We start from the raw sequence: 5354 nt of genomic DNA, 5'->3' as shown, positions 1-5354 counted from the left end.
CAAGGTAAGCAACAGGGAAATTACATTTCCTAGATTCAGGTCCCCGGCACAATTTCCAAGTGATGTGGTTCCACATCACGTAAGGAGTTTGATTTTATGACAATGTGTTTACAAATATATTAAGGGTGGAATTTTCAGCACCCTGAATGGGATTTGAGATGCAGTCCTTGTTTATCATAACAGTGGATGCTTGTCTATAAGCGTGTCTCTTGACAATATCATGAAAATGAGTCCAGTGTTTATTTTTGTTCCTCTTGGGTTTAAACTACCCACCCGCATCCCCGCCGCCCCCCATCAAAACCCATGTAGATGATATTTCAAGGGCCGAAAGGACACATTAATTAAATGATACAGAATGAGCGTTCCAGAAAGGATGTCATTCATACAAAAAGCTTCAATAAGGAGTCATTTTTGAATACTGAGAAGCCCCAGATGAAATGCAATATAAATTACAGCAGCTCATCAAAACTAACATATACCTCACAAACCATTCAACAATTCTCCATCTCATAGTCTGAAATTAAAATCCATATGTTTTTCTGTGAGGCCTAGTCCCTGTTGTCTCATATTTTTGACGGGCAAACGTTGCTGGGATATTACTTTATGGAACTTACTTTTACTCTGTTTCATACAATTCTGTTTAATTGCAAGCTTTTTGCACTTGGCAATGCATAACGTGTAGGAATTAGTTCAAGGATTACAGTTTTCTGAAAAGGTAAAAAAGAATAAGGTCAAGTACATGATCATCTTTTACAGAAAAGTTTTCTAAAATATTTTTAAATTCAAGAAAATCAGGGCAGGTTTAAAATCATTTGCTGAGGATTATAGTGATTTTAGAGCCTGGGCAGATGGTTTTCCTGTGCTAATGCCGAGTTTCTAGAAAGACTAATAACCTCTTCTCTTATTTTTACTTTATCTGGCAATTTTTGTGCCTTTCTCCTTCACAAAGTCCATTTCCTTTATGTTGTGTTGGGTCTACGTAAGTAATCAGGACAAGAAAATTCAAGTAAAATGTGTTTTTCCAACTTAAAATACCAACAGTTTTTTCTTCCACCTCACTTAATTTTGCTAGCCTTGCTGAAAGAAATTTGAAAAACTGCCAGAGAAATGTGTCAGCAAAAGGCAGGACCTATCCCATTTAGAATTAAAACTTTGATTTGAGACTCTGGCAGTTTACTTTTGAAAAACTGGTGTGTATTTGGTACCAACTTGTAGCGCTGAGTGGGAGAAAGTTGAGAGCTGAAGAATTTTGAAAGTGCAGCAGGACTTTTGAAATGAGGAGAGGCAGGGCATAGAAACAGATAAAAAAGAAAGTAGCAGAATAACTTTAAATTTAAAAACAAGAGTGAGAAATGGGCCTCATGTCTTGCTTTTTGTGGCACCCTCTTTTCTATTTGGTGTTTGTGGCTCCAAATTATGACTTTTCTCCCTCTATAACAAAGGACAAAGTTAGCACTGCTCTTGTTATATTTTTTTCTTGAACTGGAGAGTCTTTGTATTTTGTGCTCACTCGCACAATATTGGGCTAGCGAGTAAATCTCCTTAATGTTCAGGTTTCTCATTGGTAAAGAGAAGCTAAGAATACTCACCCTGCAGGAATATTGAAATGAGGAGAAGCAAAATATATTAAACGTGGGACACTTCTAAAAATTGAGTAGAAAGCAACTTGTGCAACCGCTATGGAGGATGGAGACTGGAAAAAGGCTAGGGTCAGCCTGTGGGTAGACTCTTCATCACAGGCTCTGACACTGTCTAATCAGAAAGGGCAAATTGTTGGTGAGAGCCTGCTCCTGGTTGAGAGAAGAGATGGGCAAAGGGGACTGACCTGGGGTCAAGGGTTATGTCCAATGGTGTCACTGATCTATGCCTGGAAAGCCAATGATGAGTGATCATAGAATCCTCGACAACGTGAGTTACAGCCTAGGGCACAGGCAGCCAAGGAGAAAGTCCAGTCTTCAGAGCAGATTGAGCACATATCAACCAGGAGCTCAAAGGCTAGTGGCATGCACAAATTGACCAGGGTCAACAAAGGCTGTGCACTGCAGAATTGGCAGTAAACCTTTCCCTACTAGGAAAACAAACTTCTCTAAAGAAACAAAAAGACTAAGATGGCCTGAGAGGATTTCCATCTTCTGACTCTAGAGTACCTTAAAAATTCTCATGAGCCATTCCCTCCTTTCTAAGCTCCAATCTCAGACTTTGCATAAGTAACATTTAGTATCACATGTCTTATAGTTAAGGGTCTTTGTTTATGAAACACATAAATGTCTACTCACTTTTAGATGTCAATTTAATAATTTTTGAAGGTAATTCTTTTCTGTTCAACCTCTAATCCCTGCCAATAAATATCTTATTTTCCTGTACTTTTCCTTCCTGTCAGTAATAGTGACTTCATTAAATGACTGAGCGTCTAATTGTTCATTTAAAGTTTCTTCATTTACTTTTTTTCTGAGAAGAAGGATTATGTCTATCTTATTCAACCAGTGTTATTAATGATATCATCAGTGCTTAGCATGGCATCTTATGTACCATGAGAAATTAATAAGTGTTTGATAGGTGAATAAATGAATAGTAATCAAACTTAAGAGCCTCAAGTCTAAGTGTCAGCAGCAACAGTAGGTAAGGATCAGAAAAATCCACTTCTAGGGATGAGAGAGAAAAGGAAACCAGAGCCTAAAGGTAGATCAAAATGGAACCAATCTACTCAATGCTAGGAGTTTAGCAATCTACTGGTGAAATACGTTGACGTTTAAAATTCCTTCACTAAAGTTAAGCCTAGGATGCATCTGGTGAAGAACATTTGTACATGGTCGGTCCTTCTGTTGCCTTGCTTCTTTTCAACTAATATATAGGCAATTGCTAAGCTCATATTTAAATTAACTTTAATTTTCACAAAACCAGGCACTTAAACTGAGTAAAGCTACCTTGTTAGTCATATCTTTAGTCACAGTGATGCTTAATAGCGATGTCAGCTATTGAGTCATTTCATATATTCTCTCACTTGATCATATTAGCCCTCAGAGGTAACCATTATTTGAATTTTGCAGATGAGGATGTTGAATGCAAATGAGGTTAGCTAATTTGTTGGAAGTTATACAGCTGTGAAGGGCAGAACTGAAATTTTAAACCAATCAAAAGTTATTAGGAAGCTCCTGTTCTTTCTTTACTGTACATGCTATTCTAAACATAGTATAATAGGTGCATGACTTCTTTTATTGCTTTATCACTTTAGTCTAGATTTTATAAAGTGGTATGCAATTGTGTACTTTTTCTTTGTGTCAAAAAGCCCGGGTCTTACAGTAAGTCTACTTAGCAGGTCAGGATTTTACCTATGTGACTTCTCTTTCCTTTATTTCTATTACTTTTTTAAGTAAGTAAAGTGAAAGAAAGTATACAGTTGGTCTAGCTACTATATCTTGACAGGAAATAGGCCTTATATCAGTAGATTTGAAACCAAATTGAAGAATTTTCAAAGATGTTAGCAGATTGCAATAAAACTCAGGACACTGGAGAGAGTAAATTTAGGAAAAAAAACAAAAACAAAACAAAAAAAACCACCCCAAAACCCAGAACTCTAAGGCAAGTATAAAGCATGTTAGTCATATTTCAATTTAACTTTCTTTTTTCCTGTCTGCTTGCCTGTCTTATGGTCTGGCTTTTTTCATGTTAATTATATTTCATTAGCTTCTATTCTTTCTCTTCAATTTAATTGAAATGTTTTTCAGATTGATATCTTCTTGTGTCTCTTCCTAGAATAATGGTTTTCCACTTAAGCTTCCATGTTTAGAGAACTTGGCCCTTCTCCAAAGCTCTGCCTATACATTGCTATGAATTTACATAATCTGCCACTTCCTGCCAAAGACTGAATATAGATTATGTCAATAATTACTCTTTCTTAAAATGACACGGCTTTCAAGAAGACTGCATTTTGCATTTATTTCTGACTCATGGCCAATTATCAAATAAATAAACTTATGTTTAGCTTTGCAGTAAAAGGTTATATAAAGGTGAAACAGTACATGGCTGAAATATTTGACTCTTTTATGCCCATTGGATTCAAAAAATTCTTTTTGGTAGAAAAGTTTACGCAAAGTAAAACGCACAATCTGAAGTGAACTTTAAGAAGTCCTGACAGTCCCCGACGCAACCATGGCTGAAGAACAACCACAGGTCGAATTGTTCGTGAAAGCTGGCAGTGATGGGGCCAAGATTGGGAACTGCCCCTTCTCCCAGAGAAGGGTGCTCTGGCTCAAGGGAGTCACCTTCAACGTCACCACTGTTGACACCAAGAGGCGGACAGAGGCAGTACAGAAACCATGCCCAGGAGGGCAGCTCCCATTCCTGCTGTATGGCACTGAAGTGCACACAGACACCAACAAGATTGAGGAATTTCTGGAGGTAGTGCTCTGCCCTCCCAGGTATCCCAAGCTGGCAGCTCTGAACCCTGAGTCCAACACAGCTGGACTAGACATATTGCTAAATTTTCTGCCTATATCAAGAATTCAAACCCAGCACTTAATGATAACCTGGAGAAGGAGCTCCTGAAAATCCTGAAGGTTTTAGACAATTACTTGACAACTCCCCTCCCAGAAGAAGGAGATGAAACCAGTGCTGATGATGAGGAAATTTCTGGATGGCAATGAGCCCACCCTGGCTGACTGCAACCTTTTGCCAAAGCTGCACATAGTACAGGTGGTGCATAAGAAATACGAAGGATTCACCATCCCTGAGGCCTTCCGGGGAGTGCATCGGTACTTGAGAAATGCCTATGCTCGGGAAGAATTCTCCTCCACCTGTCCAGATGATGAGGAGATCGAGCTGGCCTATGAGCAAGTGGCCAAGGCCCTCACCTAATCCCCTCCTGGGGCTTCCTCAACCCCCTCCATTTTCTCCACAAAAGCCCTGGTGGTTTCCACATTGCTGCACAATGGACACACTCCAAAATAACCGGTGGGCAGGGAATCCTGGAGCACTCATGTGCAGGGCCGGAGGAGGGAAGGAGAGATGAGGCAAAGCGATGGGGGACCTGGGTGAGATTTTTTTACTGTGGGGCACGTGGGTAAGACAGCATTATTTCAGTAATAAAATACAGCATAAAAAAAAGAAGTCTTGACAAATGTATACGCCTATGTAACTTCATTCTTGTTAAGATATATGAAGAGGACCCCCCAAAAATGAAATTTATTTATTAAAAAAAGTGTATTCTTACATATTTAAACCTCAATCACCTTCAAAGTATTCTCCTTTTGATGCAATACACCTACTGAGATGCTTTTTTCACTGCTCACCACAGTTTTTGGACTTGCCAATGCTAATGCCTTTTAGATCTGCCATTTTTTGTTTTACCTCCTCCT

At 38.8% G+C, this 5354-nt stretch overlaps 1 pseudogene; it reads left to right on the top strand.

Annotated features, from left to right (window-relative positions):
- The first annotated feature begins 4149 nt into the window (after positions 1–4149).
- LOC103258787 lies at positions 4150–5073 on the top strand (annotated as a pseudogene).
- Positions 5074–5354: the final 281 nt, after the last annotated feature.

Source organism: Carlito syrichta, unplaced genomic scaffold (genome assembly GCF_000164805.1).
Source record: "Carlito syrichta isolate Samal-C Ts95f unplaced genomic scaffold, Tarsius_syrichta-2.0.1 Scaffold302367, whole genome shotgun sequence".
Lineage (NCBI taxonomy): Eukaryota > Metazoa > Chordata > Mammalia > Primates > Tarsiidae > Carlito > Carlito syrichta.
The sequence above is the reverse complement of the archived record's forward strand: the minus strand, read 5'-3'. Positions and strand labels throughout refer to the sequence as shown.